At 42.6% G+C, this 24840-nt stretch overlaps 1 protein-coding gene across 1 annotated transcript in view; it reads left to right on the forward strand.

The window, feature by feature from the left end:
• The first annotated feature begins 4275 nt into the window (after window positions 1-4275).
• MYH9 (myosin heavy chain 9) overlaps window positions 4276-24840 on the forward strand; it is a 74386-nt gene continuing 53821 nt past the window's right edge. Inside the window, exon 1 of the mRNA XM_035128408.2 lies at window positions 4276-4431. The gene's annotated coding sequence lies outside the window, so the exon portion shown is untranslated. The remainder of the gene's footprint in view (window positions 4432-24840) is intronic.

Genomic DNA, 24840 nt, shown 5'->3' on the forward strand with positions numbered 1-24840 from the left:
GCAGGTGCAGAAGGACAATACAGGAATAGCTGCACCACAGCAGAGCCTCATTCATCCTCATGTTCCCAAAACTATGATTTGTCCTTAGCCCTAGATTACCTCTCTGCAGCCTTGTATAGGGCAGTAGTCACTGCTGCAGCAGGCAGACTGCCTCCTACAAAGTGCTGCTCCAGATAGCCACCTAAGACCAACTCTGTAAAAAAAGCATTGTCTGCTGATACATATGCCAGGAGTGTGACAAGTAGATGGGTTAAAGGCAACCCCTCTTTGAACTGAAGTACTTTGTTGTGCAATGTTTGCTCCTGAGGAGTTTTCAGGCCACGTGACTGGAACAAAGTGAGTGTGAAAGGTCATTGTAAGTATAAACTGTAAGGTGAGTAGATGTCTCATTGGAGTACCATGTTGGATGGGAAGCAGTAAACACAGGAGTGCATTATTTGTAGTGTTATCATCCCAGAAGCCCCCTCAAAGCCTTCTGTCGATATAGCTGTTTTCACGTGGACTTTCAACCACTGCTTTTTGCTTCAGATTCACAGACTTGCTTATATGAAGGGACAGGACACGGAATCTGAACTTTTAGCAATACCCTTCATTTCAAATCCATCTACTTAGTCAATCCATTTCAGTAGAGAACTCTTTACCAATACAATGTTGTAACTTTTGCAAGCTGTTCTGCTCCTGTGGTTTTTCGTCATTTTTTTTTAATATATAAAGTCACTGTGGTTAATATTTAGCAACATGCTCCTTCCTCACTCTTTTCATTGTCTTTGCTCATTGGTCACTCCTCTCCTTTCTCTTAATTACTTTTAGTAAAATAAAGCATATTTTTGATAGCCCACACCTTGGAAAAGGAAAAAAATACAGCTCAATGTGTCCAAGTCAAAGAAAGAGAAGACACAAAATTCTTCCATCGCATTACAGTACTGTAATTTATGTTAAATTTGTGTTAATTTATTTACTTGGGCCTTAACTTTCCAAAAATAATTAATAAATACTTACATTGATAACTCCATTATCTATTTTTGTTCCTTTCCCAGTTGCAAACTTTAATTTTACCATTCTGCCTATTGCTGTCAGGTTCAAACCTTCTCCTTGCCTTCTTTTTTAAATAAAGACTTCTGCCACACCTGTAACCCTTCTGTTTCTAGTGTATCTGAAGAAGTGTGCATGCACACGAAAGCTCATACCAAAATATAAACTTAGTTGGTCTTTAAGGTGCTACTGAAGGAATTTTTTTATTTTACCTGTAACCCTCATAACCCAATTGGGCTTCTGATGTCATAGACTGTGACTATGTTAAAGGTAAAGGGACCCCTGACCATTAGGTCCAGTCGCGGACGACTCTGGGGTTGCGGCGCTCATCTCGCTCTATAGGCTGAGGGAGCTGGCAGACAGCTTCTGGGTCATGTGGTCACCATGACTAAGCTGCTTCTGGTGAAACCAGAGCAGCGCACGGAAACACCGTTTACCTTCCCGCCGGAGCGGTACTAATTTATCTATTTGCACTTGATGTGCTTTCGAACTGCTAGGTGGGCAGGACCTGGGACCGAACAACGGGAGCTCACCCCGTCGCGGGGATTTGAAATGCCGATCTTCTGATTGGCAAGCTCTAGGCTCTGTGGTTTAGACCACAATGCCACCCGTGTCTATACTATGAGGTAAAAGGGCAGGAAAAGAGTTAGTATAAAAGGGCATCGGGATTTGGGGTCCTTCACTGACAAGGTTTACTACACTCCTTCATTTTAGGCCCCTATTTATTTTTCTCTGTCAAGCTCCTTCATTTATTTATTGATATATTTATTAATTGCATTTAGGGCCTGCCTTTTACTCCAAAGAAGTAAAGGCAGTGTACATGGTTTTCCCAAGTTCCTTTTATCCTCACAACAACCCTGTGAGGTAGGTTAGGCTGAGAGCCAGTAACTGACCCTGAGTTTTAACAAAATTTAAAAACACATTGCTCTGCATGCTCACCCCCCAAAGAGAATTCTGGGAGCTGGAGTTTCCCCCTTAGAGCTAGTTTCAACAAATTACAGTTCCCATGAGTTTTTGTGTGCGTGCATGCTTGAATGTCTGGCGTATATGTGGTCAAAATCACTCAGTGAGCTTCATGGCCACGTGGGAATTTGAACCCTTATCTCCCACAATCTTTGTCCAACACACTAACCACTGCACCACACTGGCTCTCCAAGTGATTGAGCTCTATTTCCAGCCCTGCAATTTCTACTCCTTACACTCTTCTCACTAATGCTTAACCATAGTATTTTATCTTTTAATCCTTGATACAATGATGTTCAGTGGCACAAATCTTTCAACAACTTTAGTAGCATCACCTTCTCCACCCTTAATCCCTTTCTTAACCAAATCAACTTTCTTTCAAGAGCCTTCAGGTTAATGTCTCTAGGATACTCTGTTTCTCCCAGTACACTTTCAGCTATTCTGATTCTTGAAGTTTCTTATTGGTCAAAAAGACCAATAAGGATCCTTGACCTAATTAATGTCTGTTCTCATATTTATACCTACAAATATACATTCTCTAGTGTACAAAAAGCCTTGGGAATGGCCCAGCTAAAGCTAGGATTTTAAATTCACATTGATTTCAGTGTCAGAAGTAAGCCCATACTGATATCTTCCCCACTGTAATCAATAGTACCTGTGTATCTGAAGAAGTGTGCATGCACACGAAAGCTCATACCAAAATATAAACTTAGTTGGTCTTTAAGGTGCTACTGAAGGAATTTTTTTATAGTACCTGAAAATGTTTAAGTCAGCCTTGTAAACAAGCCCTCAAAATTACAGTTAGGAATGACAGGTATAAATGAGACCTTTATGTTTAGAGGTAGAATACCTCTGGTTTCCACATACTGATAACAATAATGGGTTGGCTATCTTCATCATGTCCTGTTGTGAACGTTCCAGGAGAATCTGCTTGGCCATCGCTGAAAACACAGTGCTGGACTAACAAGGCAAGCCTGTGCATGTTTACTCAGAAGAAAGTCCCACTATGTTCAATGAGGCTTTTACTTAGGTGTGCACAGAACTGCTGCAGCTTAAATAGATCTTGATCTAATATAACAAAGTAATTCTTACCTTTTTTTAAGCTTGATGATGGTGAAAGTGGCATGCATGTATATAGAACTTCACAAAGAACAGGTTTCACAAGTCCCTACTGCAAAAAGCTTGCAATCTAAAACATGGAAGAGGGAACGGGAAATGGAGGTAGGGGTAAATGGGAGAATGTGCAATTATTTTAACTCCATGCACTTTGGTTGTTCCAAAAGTCTTCTACAAAAAAAATGATTTTTGAGAAGGGACGTTAAGGAAGGAAGGAGGTTGCAAAGGCCTTCTGGACGCAGTTCCAGGCATAATGGGCAGGAAGACAGGAAGAGCAGAGTTGTTTCAGGATGCAGGAGACCTTTTGACAGCTAAGCGGTGGTCGCAGGAAAGGATGCGTTGGAAAATAGAAGTGGAGAGAGAAGTGGGAGGGCAAGGCTGCAGAAGAGCTCTGAAGGTGGTAAGTTTGTGCAGGATGAGGATCCAGTGGTGGAGAGGAAGCCAGTTTGCCCATTTGAGGGCACTTCCCCAGTCTTTTATCAGTACACTGCAAGAATCTTTGTTACACGTGACGTGTTAAACTTCAATTAATAAGCGTCGAACTATTTTTATTTTGAAAAAGATCGCTATTGCTAAATGGAAGTAGAAGACCTGAGTACATGCTTTTAGATGTTTAAGGGCCAGTCTTGGAGAGAGCCCTACTAAATACAGTAGGGTTTACTTCTGCTTGAGCATGCACAGGAGAACTGTTTTGTTCCTAATCAGGGTAGGTTAATGGGGCTGAAAATGGATGGCAGGGATTTCTCCCTCGCCGCCACTCCACTCCTTGCTGCCACGCCTCAGAACAGCCAGGGAAACGTTCAAGATAGGCCCACAAAGGGCCCTACCCTTTCTCGGTGCGCCTATTGGCTGCCCGACGTGTCAGTCTACGCTCCACTCTGAAGGAGGGCGCATTGGCTGAGCCCATTTCTGCTAGGAGGATGAGAAGGCGGGCTAATATGAGAGCGGGGGCTGAGGCGTCAGTTGAGGAGATTAAAAAAAAAAGAAAGCGCCCTACGCCTTCTTTAGCAGCACCGCCCTCCTCTTGCGTCGCCATTGGCGGGAGCTGGAGCTCAGTCAGAGCAAACTGCCCTTTTTATTGGCCCGCAGTACAGCAGGTGGGTGTTGCTGTCCTTAGCCGCGGCCGCTCCCTCCCGGCTTGAAACCTCGCTGTTGCCGGTGAGTGTGAGGCGTTGAAGCTGGAACAGCGCGGCGGGTGGGGCGCTGCGACTCTCTCTGAAGGTGCCGGGTACCGAGTCTAGTCTTCCCACAGCGAGGAGCAGGAGCCGCGGCGGTTCGCCCACCCCACCCCCCAACCTCCCGGGCTTTAGCCAGACTCAGGTGAAATCCTGCTTCAGGGACGGCGCGGGACGGGAAACACGCGAGAGATGGCGCTTGGCTTTCAGTTTGGCGCCGGCGGGTTGAGGTTCATTGCGAGGCGGGCGGGTGTGGCTTAACTTCTAGAATGCCTTTCTTCTGCCAGGCGGGCTGCAAGCCCAGGAAGTGCCACCCACTGTGGGGCATCGGCTTTGGAGGGGTGGAAGCGGGGTGGGGGAAGGTGCAGCATTCATCTCTTGGCTTCCTTTCCGCCTGGGGTGGAGGAACGCTGTGCAATTGCCACGCACAGGATCCTTCCCTTGCCGCACCGGCTACCTGTGCTATCCCTCCCCCTATTCCTCTTTCCCCTCCCCCCCACCGCCCCTAACCCCAACGACCCTGCAGGGGAAATGGCTTTAAGACTCCCGCCTCTTGCCTCTCTGAGAAAGCAGCTGATCGCGTGCCTCTCTCATCCACTGCTGCCTGTTACTATATCCTGCTCTTGTTGCAAGAGATTAAACCTGCTCGTTCTCTCTCCTCGGTTTGTAGCTGGGGTTGCACCCTTTAATCATCTAAGGATTTCCTGCCCCTCCCCCCTTTTATATATATAAAAAACAAAGCTGGGAAGTAACGGGCAGTAGACCGCTTGGCAGCTGTCAGGGCTCCCGCCTGAGTCACGGGCTGACAACCTTGTTGCAGACATTGCAATGGGCTTGGCTTCCGCCCGCGGAGCTTGACTTCCTCATTCAGTTGGCGCTGCCTTAGTCAAGCCAGGAAAGGGGGAGGAGGGAGCGACGGGGCAAGACGAAGCTTGCAGGAGGAGAGAGGCTCTGGTAGATTTTGCAGCTGCCCCTTTCTCAAATGGGACCAACTTCTCCTCTGTGTTCCGCCAACTTCCTTTGAATAAAAGGCGGTGAAATGCCCTGATTAAGCAACAACGGGCGTTTATTTCCCTTTGGCAGGGTGGTACAAACAAGAGTCCAGCAGTCCAGGGTCTGTATCTGGAAGGAGCAACTTGTGAAAAGGAAAAAGAAATGAGACAAGATTGCTCATGTGTTTATTAGTTGAATGTGGAAAGTGGGAAACAGAGGCATGCTACTTCTAGAATATTCTCCTGTGACCATTGTTGCTATTGGGGAAATACTCCAGTTGGCTCTAAGCATTGCGATAACTGTGAAGCAAGGATTTTTAAAAGTGGGCTCTTTTTTGCTCTTGTGCCTTGATGATTGTTGCTATCTTTCAGACCTCTATTTGTGGTAGAGAGTATTGGGGATCTGTATTGCCTGCCTGTTTTGGACATCCCTTTTTGTAGAGCACAACTACTGTACTTGCTAGTTTCAATACTTAATTGATATAAGGAGAGTGCTAATGCCCATAGAGACACCCCCCCCCCGCAGTGTCTGCTTTTTCATTTTGCTCTTTGTCTTGCCTTTACTTCCTTTCTGTGTATAATCTGTGACTCTAAGTTACTTCCAACCAATGTATACCTGGAGTGGAGTCTGTTTTGAAAAAGAAGCCCCTCAAGGGCCTATTTGTAGACAGCAGCATCATCCTTCTAGACTAGATATAAGTAACATGCAGGTGTGACTTGCAGGCATGCCTGAGAAATAAGGACTCCCCCAAAGATTCAGGATTTTACCGATCTGTCAGACTTGTGTGCTGCTGGCAAGCAAGATGTGACTTGCATTTTCAAAAAGTAGCATCTGAACTGGAAACAAAAGTTTTGTTTGTTTCGCAGTATAATTACCTTGCAAATAGCCGCAACAAAACTTGGCTGTTAATGCTAACATGTGCATCTGAGACTAATGATTCTACCGTGATGAAACTCTAGTGTGAACTGCATAGGTAAAAAAAAAAAACCCAATGCTGTGGCTAAATAGGATGAGGATCTACTCTCCTTTCTGCAGAAGAGAATGTATGAACCTTGGTCCTCAGATTAACACACTTCTACAACTTCTTAAAAATTTTGTTTCTTCCCTTAAGCATAGGTGTGACACAACAGAATCCAAAGTAATGACTGCGTAATCAGTTACTGCTTGTATAAAGATACATTATTAGTCACCAGGTGAAAAAATGCTATAGTTTCTTATCTTTGCCACTCCAGTGAAAGCTGCAAACCTTTGCACTGGCTAATACTCTCTGACTCATGGACTTGCTGTCGGGAGCTATGATGTTATACTTGTGTATTCAACTGAAATGAAGTAATTGAGATAAGTTCTAGTCACTTATCTATGTGAATGTCTTGGAGGGCCAATACAATTAGCCTGCCATTTTGAGCCCAAAAGTATCATGTTAGTGGTTGATGTGAGCTGGCTTGTTTCTGTCAGTCTTTGAGGGAAAATTAGGCATATTAATGTACCGCAGCTTTTGGAAATAATTGCTCAGGAGAAAGCTTGTGTTGATGTAGAACTAGGAGGGTGTGTGGCTCAAGTGGTAGAGCATCTGCCTTGCTTGCAGAAAAAGGTTGTGATTCAAATTCCAGAAATTCCATATAGGGCTGGAAATGTTCCCAGTCTGAAAGAGTCTCTGCCAGTCCGTGTGGGCAGTACTGAGCTAGATGGACCAATGTTCTTGACTATGTATAAGGTAGCTGCCTATGTTCCCATGTTACCCTGAGTCCTCCTTGTGGTTCTTGACTGGTTGCAGTAATAGTTACAAGTGCAACCTCCTTGCTACTGCCTTGTCTAATGCAAAACAGTGTTATAGACACACCCAGTTATTATATCCCCCACAATATTTCTTTCCATTGATACGGGGCAATGAGAAATATGTTTGTAGTCCTCTGCAGGCCAGTGCTATGATTGGTGTGTGGAAGCTGTGGCCCTCTAGACATTGCTGGATTCCCAACCATAGCTGTCAACTTTCAGATTTGAAAATAAGGGATCAGCAGCAGCCTTACCTTTCCGGGGGACAGTCTACGGTATATCTAACAATCCAGGATAGCAGTGGGAAATGGCGCTGGAATAAGGGAATTTCCAGCAAAAAAAGGGAAGGCTGACAGTGGCGGCTTAGAATAAGGGAGTTTCCTGCAAAAAAGGGCAGGATGGACAGCTATGTCCCAACTCCCATCAGCCCCAGCAAGCATGGCCACTGGTTGTGGATGATGGGAGCTGTAGTTCAACAACATCTGGAGGGCTGGAGATTCCTCACCCCTCAGCTATGATGACCTTCAACAGTGGGGAGGTCCCTCAGTAAATGTAGGTACAGTGGAACCTCGGTTTATGAACACCTCGGTTTACGAATTTTCGGTTTACGAACGCCGCGGACCCATCTGGAACGGATTAATTCACTTTCCATTACTTTCAATGGGAAAGTTCGCTTCAGTTTATGAACGCTTCAGTTTATGAAAAGATTTCCGGAACCAATTACACCCATGCTTCGGGTTAAGTACTCTTCAGGTTGAGTACTCCGCGGACCCGTCTGGAACGGATTAATCCACTTTCCATTGCTTTCAATGGGAAAGTTCGCTTCAGTTTATGAACGCTTCAGTTTAAGTACTCCACGGACCGTCTGGAACAGATTAATCCACTTTCCATTACTTTCAATGGGAAAGTTCGCTTCAGTTTATGAACAGACTTCCGGAACCAATTGTGTTCATAAACCGAGGTACCACTGTAATGATTAACTGCCACAGGTGACCAAGGGAGTGTTCATCCTTTACTGCAGCCCCAGATTTGCTTCCTGTTGCACCTTGGATCAATCCAATCTACTTTTTGAAACTCTGGATATTTATTCCCCATCCTTCCTCTCCAAGAGCAGATAGGGTGATTTGTAGAAGAATTTACACAGGATCAGTTAAACATGCCCAAATTAGCTTTTGAAAGATTGGGATTCAGACTAAAGGGGCAGCATACCAAGTCAGATATAACTTGGTCTGAAAGTTCAGTACTTTGAATAAAAGGTAAAATTGTCTGAAATGTAACAGCAAAAGAAGCTGTCTAGAGGGCAGTCACCCATGCAAGCCTTACCTGTGTGTTTGAGGTTTCCAAGGATGGGGACGACTAGAAACTAAGGGTAATATCCAATGTTAGTCATACTTAGAATATACATGTTGAAATCGGGAGACAAGTAATTTTGTCCTTTGATTTCACAGGTCTAATCCATGTATGACTAATACTGGGGATCTCCTTAAGTCTGAGTTAATTTGAGAGCCAGAAGTGACCAGTGAGTGAACAAGCATGCCCACTTAACTGCTATTTATTTTTCTAGCCTAAATTGAGGCAGGCTTTTTGCACAGTACAGTCTTCTTATTTAATTTGTTATGCTTACTGCTGTGGCGTGCATGGGCAGCATGTGACCTAAAAGTCCTGTATTCCATGAACTCCTGTTAATCTTCCAGAGAGTTTGATTTGAATTTAGGGTTGGATGTGAAGGGAGAGTAGCACATTACATTCTCACTGCAGTTTTGAGAGTTAACTTTGGTACATGTTAGTCTTGTCTTTGATAGCTTCAGATTATTTCCCTTCATGCAGAACCTGAATTCTGTTCTCCTTCCTCCTTGTAAAGGAGCTAATCTTGATTTTGGATATGTCTCCCTTAAAGGTTCCAAAATTCCTCTGTTAAGAGCTACACTTGGAGCCTTTAATCTTGCATTGCAAAATACTGTCATAAGTGCTCTCTTAAGAGGAAGTCTTGGAGTTACTAGGAGTTACAAATACTTGGGGGAAGGAAGAAGTAATAGTTGACTTTTGAGAAGAATTGGATGCCATTTATTAAATAATGGAATATATGCTGGAGCATTTGCCATAATGGGCATTCAGTGTTCAAAATTAGCTGGGTGACTGACTGGCAACTGGCCTTCTGCAACTGGATGGAGATATCAAGGAGGCATGCTTTGCGCCTAGCATGTCCACCTGCCTGCCTGATCTGCCGGGCACTCCCGCCAAACACCTGATATGCCCAGCGGTGCAGCAGGAAAAACCACACTTTTTTTGTTTCAATGCTGCCATGCTGGGGTGAATCTGGTGTTTGGCAGGGTAGAGTGGAAGCATAAGACACGTCTTTTGCTGCTGTGCTACCCTGCAGGCCCCCTGATTCCCTAGGCAGCTCCCCCCCCCATGGGGCTGCCTGGTCTGGTAGCAGGGCAGCAAAAAAACAAACAAACAAACAATGCACCTAGACATTTTGTTTTGGTGCCCACAGCCTAGGTCGCAGGAGCCACATTGCTTCTAACATTCCTGCTCCAGCTTCTAACACTGGGCATCTTGATAATGTACTAAGATGGATTTAGTTAGCATGCAAACCATCTAACCTGGAGGCTTGCAATTAACGTGGTAACATTTAATTTTTTGTTTTATGCTGGCCTATGTATTTTTTAATCCACAATATTGAAATGTAAATTTAAAAAGAGGGAGAGTCTTGAAAAATATGCTGGATCTATTCTCTTCACATCTCATGTACTAGTTGATTGTCAGTTTTTAGTGGTTTTTTTTTACTATTATGTGACCAAATCTTAAGTGTTTTGTGCTACTATTGTACCATGTCAAGATGCTGCTGGTAGGAATATATATATATACTGTATATATACATACATCGAGAGAGAGAGAGAGCTTGTTTTGTTTTGTGGTGTTATGTAAGTTTTATCTTAAACTGTTGAATTCTGGCAGAAATCTTTGACCAAGATTCAACTTCCCACCCACTTTGAGTACATGAGTGAAAAGTGCTTCTGAACATGCATGAGGGAGGGTAAAACTTCCGGTCTGGCAGCAGTCCTTTGTACCTTGCGAAGTACCACACAAAGGAGCCCATGACCTGGAAGGGTGCATGAGTACCCTAAAATAACTTCCACATTTGCTAGATTTTTTTTCACTTTTTAAATTACACTTATGTTAGTTTTGGATCCTGGTCATTTTATATCTGCTTTTCAGAAAAATCTATAACTGGAAACTGCTGCTGAAAGGGCATAGCTCAGGCTCCAGTTTGTAGCTGGTGAGGGCTTGCACTATTTACCTTGAGCTGTATCTAAATTTATTTCATGTATTTGGACACGGCAGTTGTTCAGGTAGGCCAGAAACAGGCAGGCATGGAAGATAATGCAAGTTTCTCTTTTGAGCCTGGGGCAAATGTGCACTATTAGTAAAAGGGACCATATTTCAGAGTATCTTTATTCTAACCGGTCTCTGCAAAAATTGTTTGTCAATGATGCACCCAAAATGTCACTCACATAGTGTGACATAACCCACCCTAAAAATCTGACTTATAATTATTTACTTTCTAAAAGATGACTTGGACAAATGATGATCTACATGGTTTCCCCCAACTTTCTACTCCTATCTATCATGCACAGGATTACATATATTTATTGTCTAGGAGGCCATAATAGGATGAAATCTCCCAGAGAAGTCCTGGGAGGTATAGGCACTCCAACAATGGTTACTTGTAAGATTTTCTAGTGCCATAAGAGTAGTCCTCCTTTTTGGAAGATGCTGCTTAGTACTTGGGCCAGATCCCACAAAGCAATTTCCTTATGAAGCAGCAATTTAGATACTTAGTTGCCATATTCCTGCCAAACTGCTCTGAGCTATCAAAATTCCACACATCCAGCTTGGTAACAGAGCTAAGGAAAATAGCATAGCTCCACCTTAACAAGAGTGCCTATTTTCATAGATGTAAATCATAATTTGGGCATTTTTTTCATGTGGAGACCTTTCATGGCATGAACAGACTTAGATCTAGTTGTGCCATGTTTATATGCAAACTACTGCCAGCTATCAGCTTTTAGGCAAATGTCTTCTCTGATCTGATGTGTGTTCACTGTCAATAGCTCCTATCTATGCAGGCTGAAATGTAATAGTAGTACTGCATTGCCTGAAGTAACATGGTTCTTGTTGACTGTGAATCTTAAGATGATTTTGTTCTTACCTTGACTTGAAGCACCCCTCCCCATATGACATATGTGACAAAAGGACATGGAAAGAAGTGGCTAAAGGCTTGGTGGCAAGAGTACATGGACTGCTTGTGGTTACATACAATTACAGACTCATTCCTAGAAGCTAAACATTAAAACATTATTAGTACCAATACCTAATTTTAGATTACTCCTTTCATGGCCAGCCCTTTGGGATATGTCCTCAGCTTTCTGAACATTTGCCTTTGCTGTTGATTTGTATTGAAGGAACCATTATGTTGTTGTGGAATGGGATGGGGCTATATTTTTTCCACAATAGACCATGGCAAAGTTCTCTCACCCTCCCTTTAAGCTTCTGGTATCCTGCAAACACTGCTTCCCTGTGTATTTTGAGGAAATGGGAAAAGTCACAGCACACTCATGCTTTTACCCAAGACTAAGACGGTATGCTACCGGTATATAGGGTTATCTTGAATTGGTTATCCATACACCAATTAGGCATGGGCTCTGAGAGAGGTTGAACAAGAGGATCCAAATGGTTCTGCATACAGTACAATTTTTATTGCCTGCCTTGGAGTCTGCTAGGCCAGTTTAAACAACATGGATCCCAGTACCAATTTTCATTAGTCTATGGTAGTAGTGGTTCCCAAACCTTTCCCCTCTGATTACAGGTAGGTAGCCGTGTTGGTCTGAGTCGAAACAAAATTAAAAAAATCCTTCAGTAGCACCTTAAAGACCAACTAAGTTTTTATTTTGGTATGAGCTTTCGTGTGCATGCACACACGAAAGCTCATACCAAAATAAAAACTTAGTTGGTCTTTAAGGTGCTACTGAAGGATTTTTTTATAATTTTCTTTCCCCTCTGAGACCACTTGAACATTGCTGAGGGCCTTGGCAGAGCCAGTGTGGTGTAGTGGTTAAGAGCGGTAGGCTCGTAATCTGGGGAACCGGTTTGCGTTTCCGCTCCTCCACATGCAGCTGCTGGGTGACCTTGGGCTAGTAACACTTCTCTGAAGTCTCTCAGCCCCACCCACCTCACAGGGTGTCTGTTGTGGGGGAGGAAGGGAAAGGAGATTGTTAGCCGCTTTGAGACTCCTTTGGGTAGTGATAAAGCGGGATATCAAATCCAAACTCTTCTCTTCTTAATGATTCTCCTGCCTTTTAGAGCAATTGTAATGTGCTATGCGAGATGGTGTATGATTTTAATTGTATTTTTAGACATACTGGGCCACTTGAATAAAACTTGTCGACCACTTGTAGTTTGGGAACCCAAAGATTCTAAAAGTTCTACTGACCTACTGCTCTTGTAAGAGGTTGCTGCAACTCTTAAATACAGAATGTGCAATCTTTCATGAGTTCGCTAACTTTTGTACCAGGCTACCACTTCATCCAACTTACTTCCAATGACAGTATTTTAAATTAATTAACTGCTTGAAAATGAGTTCCTTTGAAATTCATGGGAATTTCTTCCAAACACATTCAAATGCATTGATGATAAGATTTAGATGAATGCAAAACTCTTTGGATTATCTTTAGTATCTCTAAAATAGTACATTTCATCTACTCACCTGATTGAAACAACATTTTTTTCCATTGGATGAATACAGATCTTCAGCAAAAACTTTGAAGTTGTAATTGAGAAACTTGTGTCTTCAGACATAAGCCTGTTGGTATTATGATGCTTTTAATGCAACCAAAGTAACTGCTAATAGAAAATGTGGGTTTTAAACAAACGAACTATTCCCTTGGCTGGTTAGCTAAAATTAGAGCATTCCTTTGCTAGATAGCAGTTTCCTGTTTGTTGTTGAGTTAAGGACTTGGCTGTAGCAGTTCCATACACTTAGCTATGTAAAAAGGTGGAGGTCTGAGTGAGTCCTTCTCACAGGAGCACTCCAATACCACCTTCGCTGTGTGCAAAGCAGTTGGGGAGAGGAGCTGCAAGATATTCAGGAAGGGCTGAACCCCTTATCAATGTGTCCTCACCCAATATATGTGATGAGGCCGCTCCAAGATTAAACCCACACAACTGCTGCAATGTCTAATATTGCCATAAAATGCTATTAGTGATAGATTTAGCATAATCACTAATCAGTTTGACAGTGGGACTTGAAATTATTCAGATCAGTTAGAAAATGCCTTCAACCCAATTAGCTTAGCAGGTAAGCCCTGCTCCTTACCACTGTTGACTATGAAGTTCCTTTCAAGTAGACTGAAGCTGCAATTGCCAGACTACACTGTGGGGCTTATTTTTCATTTTGTGCAGTATTATGCAGGCTATTTAAAGTCTAGACTTGATGTTAATGTGCACAGACTAGGTATCTTAGTTATCCCTCAGGTTACTATAGAAGAAATGAAGAGGGACAACTTTTGTGCTATAGTGAGCTGAAGCTGCTTGAGCATGCATCATGAAAGCCTTGGGAATAATATATAGTAAAGCCTTTGGGTGCTTCCATGGCTCCAGCCTGCATTAAATTTCTTCTTGTTTCCTCTTAACTAGCTGTTTTTCCAAATTTCATATTGTTTAATAGTGTGCTTGCACAAACCTGCTCCACACGTGTTTGAAGAGCAAGTTGGATACAACACAAATAGTATTATGGGTTGTATCCAACTAAGTTCTGTTCAGAAGAGACCCACTGAAATTAGTGGACCTTTGTTAGCCAAGGGCATACATTTCTATGGGTCTACTCAAGCACTGGATACAGCCCCTAATGCCCTGATTCTTGTTGTCTGATATGAGGAAGCACAGCTGAGAGACCCACTAAGAACTTTATTTCTTAGAAATGGTATTTTTAGGCACTGCTGTTCCAGCTTCCAGTTAGTATTGCCCAGACCTCCAAGCTACTCTATCTTATTCCTAAACTGTTCTCATCCCCTGAACTGCTCTTTTTTCGTTTCTCCTGGCTGTAATTGAGCCATTACTCCTTGATTTCCCCTCCATCCTATTGCTTCCCATATGTTCAATCAACTTGCAGGAGTCTTCAACAATGTTTTTCCAAAATGAGGGGCAAAAAGTTGAGGTACTCTTTCCCAGTTGGTGCCTTCCAAATGCATTGGATTACAATTTCCAAAAGCCCTAACCAGCATGGCTAATGATCATGAACAATAGGAGATGTAGTCCAACACATGGAGGGTACCAGACTGGGGAGGGAAGGCAGGTCTAGGGAATCTTGTACTAACTAATGTTCATAAACTGTTTGATAAAATGTTTGACAAATGTTTGACAAAACATGGCTGAAAAGTGACTAGCTAACTTTTTACCTTTCACCTATGTTTTCAGCAGTCCCAATTACAAGCATTTCTTTATTGGAGGCTCCCAAGCTGTTTATGGCCTTTAGGTATCTTAAAAGCAAGCTTGCAACTGCAATTTAGCCTACTTGTTTGTGTCCAAGGGCATGCAGTAAAGAAGGGAGGCTAAGCCAGGAATGGTCACTGGAATGTCTGCATTTGTGCACAACATTTCTCCTTTGTTTTGGACCAACACTTGCTTTTGGATAAGGGAACGTCCCAGGAAAGTAGTGTTGGCAGATGGCAAAGGGCTCTGCCAAAGGGATAGGTAACATTTCTGAGTAGGTGATCACAAGGCTTTTAAAAAGTTGCAGTGTATATGGTTATAAATCGGTATAGAAATTTTGGAGAGCTTTAGTTGCTTAAGATACTCAGATGACACTGAATGTTCAGAGCTGTTGCTGCTGCTGCTATCTAGAACTAATGATTAAAAATAGTTATAGTCCCAAGAGCCTGAGGCTGGCTTTATGCTATGAAACTAGCTGTCACTTTAGCCAAGTTGCCAGACCTTATAAAACTCATAATGGAGCAGGAAATGAGGGATTATTATTACAACATGAAAAGGCAATGGTGTAGCCATAGATTCCTGATCATGAACAATCATCAGCTTGTTTCCTTTGTGGTCACAAGAAGTTCAGGATCAGTGGCATTTCTTTTATTAAAAAAAGGTTGTTGAGGGCAGGGCAGATCCTTGTCCCAACCTGAGCCAGACAGTACTAATGTTGTTGGAGCGGTGCTGGTTCCTTCTGTCTCGCCCTACCCCTTGCAGTCCTTTCTTCTAGCTGCTTTGGTCCTATCCAGTCCCTCAGATAGAAATTAATTCAATTCAGGAAGAAAATCACTTGTGGGGGATGCCAACAGCCTCTTCCTCCCTGCTCTTGATCCGTTAGAAACCACCTGCCCTACTTTTCTGTCTGCTCCTGGGATAGTGCTGTCTACTGCTGCTTGTGTCAAGGATCAAGCTTTTGCACCTAAATGTGGACCAGAAAGATGATACAGAAGAAAGGTCCGTGAAGAGAGAGTGCTTTAAAAGAAAGAAGCTTAGCATTGATGCAAATTGCAGAGTCCGTGGAAGAATGAGAAGGCATGATCATAGATGGGAGGGGTGTTGACTCTGACATACATCTTGCATGAACTTGACTGGGATGGTAAACCAGGAGAAGAGACATCCTTGCTTTCAAATCTAAGTAAATGAAAATAGTGTTTCCACCTGTGGCACAGCAGGGAAGCGTTTAGTTATTGGTTCTGATCTGCTGCTGTGGAGGTATTGTTGGCAGTACTTTGGGCTCCTATGCTGAGCAGGCAAAGCCTGCAGGGATAGGAACTTTTGCTTCAATATTTCATCTTGCGCAATGTCCCAGGCCTGTCTCTTAAGATCCGGTTGCCCAGGGAGACATGGTGAACTCTAAACCAAACCCTTTGAGCAGCAGGGCTGGGCTGGAGTCTCTGAAGCCACTGCTGTCATCTTAAAGTGGGATTACTCTACTGAGTGGTCACGAAGAATGTGTTCTCCTTCTGGAATGTTTTCCTTGTGGGCATGCTGTCTCTTTCCTATGCTGAGAAGGCATGTACTGCACACATGGTAATAGGAAACAAGTTTCAGAAAGCATACTATGCTACATTTAGCTTGGAGTAAGATATATTCCAAACTTTTAAAGCTTTGGGTTGCTGCCAATTGTGCTTAAGTGTGCTGCAGATGGAGTTTGAAGCTAATAACCACATCTACACCCCTCCCCATAACACAATATGCTATTTCCATGCACTAGTTCCCATACTCTGTAAGCTGAACTAATTAATATCAGCTTCACTCTTGAGTGCAACTCGTCCTAGGACTTAACTCTGCAATTGGCTTGTAATGGCAGGAGTGGCCTGTCACTACTGTGGGGTTTCCATACCACTTTTCCACCCCTGCCATGCACAGTGTTGCTGCAGCAAGCTGCTAACTCCATATTGCACTTCTGTATTTAAGCAATGGTGATTGTGTGGGGAAAGGGTGGTAAGACTTTTGAGGGCAAAACATGATTCTTAAGAAATACAATTGTTCAAATAGCTTTCCTAGCTTTGAATGCAAACTATTTTGCCTTGGCAGAAGTACCCCATCCCCCAATATCCTAATCTGTTTGCAGGGGTACTTCTGTTTTTGTTGTAACCATGAACCCATCTAAGTTTGCATGGGCTCTCTAGTTAACAAGTTGCAAGCCTTCTGAGAAGAAAAGCCCAATCGTGGGTTTCCCGTGCCTCTTGTTATAAGAATGTTTCTCTTGATACCATACAGAGGCTAGTAATGACTTGTTGGTCTGCAGCTGGCATTCCTCAAGTCCTGTGGAGGAGAGTCAGGAAGAGTGGAAGAAGGAAATAGTTAAATAATACAATGATTAAATCTAGGAATTGAAAAGCAGCAAAAGCCGAACAATTCATCATGAAGGGAAAAATGATGTCTAAATTTAAAGTGATGTGGAACTTTTAAGAAGAGTCAGTTAATTTTGTTAACAGTTGCAACCAATAGGGCTAGAATATGGGGATAATCTTAACATGTGAACCATATGTCTTGGGTTGCATCTTCTGTTTGTACGTAAAATGGCAGAATTGCTACTATCTCTCCAATATAGGTAGGGACGCGCGTGGCACTGTGGGTTAAACCACAGAGCCTAGGGCTTGCCAATCAGAAGGTCGGCGGTTCGAATCCCCGCGATGGGGTGAGCTCCCGTTGCTCGGTCCCTGCTTCTGCCAACCTAGCAGTTTGAAAGCATGTCAAAGTGCAAGAAGATAAATAGGTACCGCTACAGCGGGAAGATAAACAGTGTTTCCGTGTGCTGCTCTGGTTCGCCAGAAGCGGCTTTGTCATGCTGGCCACATGACCTGGAAGCTGTAAGCTGGCTCCCTTGGCCAATAACGCGAGATGAGCGCTGCAACCCCAGAGTCAGTCACGACTGGACCTAATGGTCAGGGGTCCCTTTACCTTTACCTTGCAATATAGGTAATTTATGGACCCTCCCTTGCAACCACACTGATACCAAGAGTTTTATGCCAGTTAAATTTTCACATGTTTTTCATGTTGTGGCAGATACAATTTATATTTCCTTAGTGCAGAACTTGCTTGACACCAAGTGAATAGTGCAGTTCATATTTTTGAGTGGTGGCAGCCCTGTACCCTGGGATAATAAACTAAACTTAAAAATGAATACTCTGAAGTAGTGCATCCAAGTACCATGCAGCTGCAAAAAAGTAGACTACTTGAATGTCAAGCAAAAGAGCTCAGATTCCTGGAGAGAGAGACTTTAACAGTTACTTAAGGCTGCAATCCTATGCTTACTTACCTGGGTATTAGTTCCACTCAACTCACTGGAGCTTGCTTCTGAGTAAACCTGTATAGGATTGCACTGCATATCAAATGTGATTGTGACACACCATATTTAGTTTGTGTGAAAGCCTTGACAGTTATTTTTTCCACTGTCACAGAAAAATGCCTCATTGCACTTAACATTGCTTTTTTTTTTAAAGCGTGTTTGTATGTGAGTGTTGTGAAATACTTATTATTGAAACAAAGGCTGTGCCTATATAAGGAGCAACTAGAACTTGTGAACTATAGAGCCTCTGGCTTCTGACTTGTGCTATAATGTGGCTATCACAACTCAGCATTCAATTATGATCTTGCAACTAATTTTCAGTTGCTCTGACTCCTCTTTTACTGTGCAACATCAGCAACAGGATATTGCTAATCAGAGCGCCTCTCATTTCATAATTTCAAAAGTCAAGGAGTATACTGCTGTACTTGTCACCTCAATTAATCACTGAGTACTTTCAACAGATTTCTCTGCTTCAATTGCTCTGTGTTACAGAATGCACAGGTATGGGGAATACAGTAATGCCCCCATGTACAATTAAATTGGATAAAATTGGGCATAAAGACTTAAGATGACAACTTGGCATGTCCAGAGGAAATGTGAGACATGAATGTGCTTTTGCCATGGTTGACAAATGAAGCTCAAACATCTTTATAAGCTGTAGAAATTTCTACATGCCTGTCTTTAAGTACTGTAGTTTGTGTGCTTCAGATTTTGTGAGTAATTTAATGTGTTGCTCCTGAGAATCAGAGGCTCAGTTTCTCTACAGATTCGGGAGAATACCCAGTGAATCAGGCTTTGTCCTGTAAGCAATAGGTTCGAGATCATGATCACATAGTGCACTTTCACCACCTCACCCCTTGTTTAACCTACACACTGCACTTACCAGTTAGGTAGCATTTGCTGTGTAATTATATCTTACGGCTTTCCCCTCCCCCTTACACTTGAGCAAACTATGCTCAGACTGCTTGAGAAATAGAAGCTTGGTTCCATCAGAACAAAGTGCAGTATAACTCTGGGAACAACTTTCCCCCAGAAATTTCATTAGACTTCATTTGGGCTATTCTGTTGCAAGGCTTTGCATTTGATTTAGGTGGGAAAGAACTAACTGCTTAGGTCCTGTTAGGGCTCAGTACTTAAATACACCAAACTGGTGAAAATGAACTGTCATCTTTCCCTGAAGATGAGGCTTTAACTACAACTGAAAAGGTTATTGTCTTCTCACTCACCAGCAACTTTGCCTGGGGCATGTAGTGCAGTTACCGGTACCTATTTGCAAGAGCCTGCAATGATTAAATCAGGAAAAACTGTGTGGGTTAATATTCATTGGATACATTCAAGTAGCATAGTCATTTAGAGACAAAATTTCCTGTTTGTTAAGCAGTCTTTCTGCTTATACTCTTTTATATTAATGTGCTGACCTTGATGAGCGATGGCAGAGTCCCAAAAGCAATTCTGTGGCCACCGATAAAGTAAACAGTAGGCCAAGGGGGTAATACAAATAGTACTGGAGAAATAAACTGCAAGCAGTGTGTCCTGTTTTTCCAGATGCTTCTGCAGCCTAAAGGAAGCTTCACTTTTTTCAGGGGGCAGGTTCTCACAAACCTTTTATACTAGAAATCCTGCAAAAAGGATTCAGCAAATGGAATGTCTAGATTCCTGAAAGGTAGACTGTATCTCACCCTCTCCTTCCCAGTCTTGTGGTGCAGTTGGTGTATTCAGTTGTCAGCCTCATCTAAAATACCTGGATCCTGTAGAAAGCTCAGGAGTTGAGAAAGGATTTTTGTGCATGTTCAGCAAATAGCTTCTTGAAATGTTCCCTAAAAGAGAGATGCAGGTTCCATAGTGTGTGGGGTGCATGGTATAACTATGGGAAGGTGAGTGAGGCACTGGTGAACTAGGAAATCCCTGGTTCGAATGTCAGTGTTTGGTTACGTACCCAGTAGGCGACATAGTGCAGCTCAGATTCTGCAGAATACTAATTGTGTGTCGCAACTCCGTGTTATGGCTGGGTGAGACGTTTGCCAAATCCTTACTGTTACCACACTCTTCTTGCGCAAGCTGGTTTCCCCCTTTGCAGCAAGGGGGAACATATTGGGAGAGGTGATTTAGTAAGAAGAGTTCACTTTCCACCTTCTGTTAGAATATTGTAGTCATGCATGAGTCTGCTATTGTCATGACCAGTTTGGCTCTTATACAGTTCTGTGTTCTCTCTTGACTTCCTACTTTAAATAGGGGAAGAACAACCTACCCTAACAAGGTGACTGTAAGGATTACTGGGAATATACTGTATCCTTGGAGCAGGGATGTGGAACCTGTGGCCTTCCAGATGTTGTTGGGCTCAAAGTCCCATCAAACCTAGTTGACATAGGCCAGTGGTCAAGGCTGTAGTTCAGCAGCATCTGGGTGGGGTGTGTCAAAGTTTGCCCATTCCTGCCATATGCCTCCATCAAATATATACACCACAGAGGCTGCATTTGTATCCCCTCCCATGGCTGATTATGGTGTTAATTAACCTTTGTAATGTCTGCATGCATGGCTAGACTAAGATGCAACTCCTCCCACCTTTACCATTGTCTCCACTTCACACCTGTACTGAAAGGACTGTGGCTGTGGTAACTACAATATTATGAGTAAGGGAAGGTAAAGGTGCTTCACTTGAAATGTTTTTTTGCTCACGTGAGAAAGAAATGGTTGCTCTGAGAATGCTGAAATGCCCTGCAGTCCCCCTTAAACCTACATGCTTGAGATGATCTGAGTTGCTTCTAGATGTATTGGTTATGACTGAATCAAAGTGTGGATGCTAACAGGGACCACACACCTGGAACTAGCCCAGCTTTACAATAGAATGGTAAAGAGCCAGTGGGCAGGAGCACAGGAAAGAGTCTCTCCCAAACTACTGCTGTTGCATGTGTTCCAGCAAATCTCATTATGGTCTCTTCCAACATCAAAAGGGTGGCTACCTGCCCAATACTCTTGCTGTTTAGCGTTTAGCCATGACTGCAGATGTTGATGCTGTACTGTATCTGTAATTAGCAGATCAGTTCTAGGAATAAGCTGGATTGTGCACAGTGGACCCAAACTTGCTTTCTTAGTTGAGTTTTACTGTTCAGTTTAACATTTATGTTGGCTTCCATTAACTTGTATCATCTTATTGTACAGCAGGAGGTATCCAGTAAGATAATGCTTGCTTAGAGTAGGGGATTCACCAGCTGCTCTGTGGGAGATTCTTTGCACTTTTAACATCTTAAGAAACTTTGCTTCCATTTTAAAAAAATTAGCCCTGGGAGAGCACTCCTCAACCCAGTGCCCTCCAACATGGTCAGGGCTGTTGAGAATCTTCGTCCAAAACATCTGGGAGGCATCAGATGGAGAAAGCTGCCTTAAGTTGAAAGAAAAGTCCTGAAAAACACATTAACTAGCAAATACTCAAATGGTCAAAATCTGTTCTGCATTGATAAAAATGGAGCAGCATCACTAGCAAGCAAAAAAAAAGGGGGAAATGTGATGTGCTACTAATAAACATGTGCTGCGAACTTGAACACTTATTTGTAGCACTAGAAGTTTATTCCTTCTTCCACCCCCTTTAACTAAATCCTATGCCGTGTGTATGTATGTATGTGTGTAATATAAAATATAATCATCTTGAAAGCAGACATAATATTCATTGGACACATTCAAGTACCATACCCCAGTCAGCCTGAGAACTTCCTGTTTGTTAAGCAGATTTGATGCTTATGGTCTTTTATATTCATTTACTGACCTTGTTGAGCAATGGCAGAGTCCCAAAAGCAATTCTGTTCAAGTGGACTTGAATGGTTGAAAAGTGTTTCCTGTGATAAACATTCAACAGTTGGTTAAAATGTGGTACCTTTTCACAGCTCGTAATGCTGATAAAGTGATGTGCAGATCATGTTAATGATACAGATAAGGTGCAATCTTTGATCTCTCAGCATTTTTCCAGCATACATTCAGTGTTTAATAAGTTGCCTTTTCTGGAGGTAGACAATACGGTCCTGTGCTAGAGCTGACTTTCGCCTAGTATGGAACACTAAATTAGGTAACATAGTTGTTTTTAATAATGCATTATTTTTAAATACATTTAACAGGTAACAACCAATAACATAAATGGACATAAAGAAAGAAAAACAAGTACAGAATCCAAGTTATTCCATGGAGAGAACTCATAGTTGTGACAGCATAAAGGGGCAATAGGTTCAGTTAGGGTGTATGATTAGTGTGTGTCACGTGGTCTGCTGCTGATAATTGTTGTCAGGATGTGGTGTGAGCTTTTTCACATCCTACAACTGGCCTGTTGCCATTTCCTGTTACAGCTTAGTCTCTAGATCAGGGGTCAGCAAACTTTCTCAGCAGGGGGCCGGTTCACTGTCCCTCAGACCTTGTTGGGGGCCAGACTATATTTTGAAAAAAATAATAATGAACGAATTCCTATGCCCCACAAATAACCCAGAGATGCATTTTAGATAAAAGGGCACATTCTACTCATGTAAAAACACGCTGATTCCCGGACCATCCATGGGCCAGATTTAGAAGGCGATTGGGCCGGATCCGGCCCCCGGGCCTTAGTTTGCTTACCCATGCTCTAGATCATCATATGTGTCACTTAAGGAAGGTCTAACATTTTTCCTTTTCTTGGTCTGAACAGTCCCTTGCTGTTCATCTTATAGACATTGTCCCACCCTTACTCTGTTGTTTGCACTCTTCTTTTTGCATTTAGTAATAGCAGACATTAATAGTTCCTTTTTTGGTTTTCAAGTGTCCTACAGTCAAGGAACACATAGATTTGTCTTTCACAGAAGCCCTGTGAACTAAAGCGGATTCTGAAAACACTCCAAGGTTCCTACTCTCCTTATGCTGGCTAGGTCTTTTCAGTCTTGCCACCTTCTGTGTGAACTCGGTGTGTACTCAGGAGCATGCTTAATATTCCCCCATGGCTGTACAGGATGTGGCTCCCTGAGAAACCCCTAATAAGCTTATGGTTGCTATTGGATCAGTTACCTGGATCAGAGCTCATAAATTATTCTAGTAGAACCTGAGCCCAGTTTCTGTGCACACTTAAGGCTTTTCACGTACCTGACTGCACATAGTTTGGCACTCACCTGTTTGTGAAATGTATGGATATGTTGGTATAATTCCACTGCTGTAAGAATGCCCCCCCCCAATAATCTTTTCAGTTCTTCATAATTTTGTACAGAATTATGAATTGGAAATGTTTGCCAAGTACTTATCGGAAAAAGTGAACTCAAGAGTAACTGGTTGCCTTTGTGAACAATATTACAACAGGAGCTCCTCTGCTAAGATGGGGATAAATAGATTTATGTGCTGCTTGGGCAGGCAAGGTAGAAAAACTGTGGCCTGCTAGATGTCGTTAGACTGCAACTCTCATTGGCACAGCTGCCAGGGGCTTACAGGATTTGAATTTCAATGCTAGGTCCTTGCTGCTGAAGATACCTAGTGACTAAGATGTACACAGGACATGGAAGTAAAATTTCCAGAATGTCATGTATCTCAAAGGCTGTCAACCAAAGTAACTCTCTTTCACTGAAGGCATGAGGAATGACAAAACCATGCCAGATGTATTCTAAGCAGAAAGGGCCTAAAGAAATAGAAGAATATTTTAAGCTGACTATACAGCTCTTTAGTTAGTTTTCAGGAAATGATGAAACTGAAAGTAACCAAATTCAGCTGGAAGCGCTCATTCTCCTGGTGTGTCTTGCTCAATTATGGCCAAAAAAGGCAAGTAGTTGGATTCTTGGAAGTTGCAATTGCAGGAAGCTGTGTAGCAGAAGTTTAGACTGCAGCTGTTGCCTTGCCAGCCTAATTCTGAATACAGTACAATGAATTATTCCCCACCTTTTCCTTTGGCTCCTGAGTAACAATTTTATGGGCCTAAACCACCAAAGTTTTCTCCTATTTTAGCAAAGACCTGTGGCATATTTTTGGCTCCAACACTATGATTAGGCATCATGAAGCATGGTGTATCACTGGAAATACTTGGCTCTAGGATAGTTCTTGTTTGTTTGAAGAGCTTTTATTGGGTTTTACATAATGTAACTTTTTGCTTTTTGATGTCTCCAGCAAATTCTGCCAGTATGAGTTTGACATTGGTTTCTTGCATTAAATGGAGCCCCAGCACATTATTCCTCTTTAATTGCTTCTAATTTGCATCTGGTTGGTCACTGAGAGGATGTTGGACAAGATGAGCGATTGGCCTGATCCAGCAGACTCCTTATGTTTTTAATTTCTAGCAAAATCCAAAGTGCCTTGTTTGCATGGTTAATAATAAGTACTGTAAATGCATATTTAGGTGAATGCAAGCTGTCTAAACACTTGCATTTGAGACTAAAGTGACATAAAATGATGACTTTCTATCTTTTCTTTTGTTTTCTTTCTTTTCTTTTCCTTAGAAAGGCTTAATGGAAACTTATATCCACAGTATGTCCTTGGAACAAGTCTTGCTGCAGTTTACCAACTATTTTGTAACTTGGTTGACTCTGGAGGGAGACCACTTTGTATTCTAAATATCTTCATAGGCAGCTTTGGCTAGCAGCATGCAGCAGTATTGACACTGTGGTGTGCAAAGGCTGGCTGAAAAGCTTGGTTCTTGACAGCTGTATGCATGCACACACAATGCAGAGAGACAGGAAGTTTGTAAGGTTTTGAAATACCTAATACTGTACAATGGACCACTTGTGTTGGCTAGTGAGCCACATAAAGTGGCAAGCATAAAATTACTTTGCCTTTCACCTCCTAAAGTAGTTCTGAGATTTTTTTTTCTCTTTGTGGAAAAATAGAAGTGGCTACCTGGCAGCCACTTTTTTCTAATCTCACAGCCCTGATCTAGTCAGGGTGAGTCTCCTGCCAGCCTGGGGTTTTTACTTTTACTTTCAGGCTATTAACAGATGCCACAAGGGATTGAGTGAGGCTGGCGGCCCA

This window comes from Zootoca vivipara, chromosome 10 (assembly GCF_963506605.1).
Source record: "Zootoca vivipara chromosome 10, rZooViv1.1, whole genome shotgun sequence".
Taxonomy (NCBI): domain Eukaryota; kingdom Metazoa; phylum Chordata; class Lepidosauria; order Squamata; family Lacertidae; genus Zootoca; species Zootoca vivipara.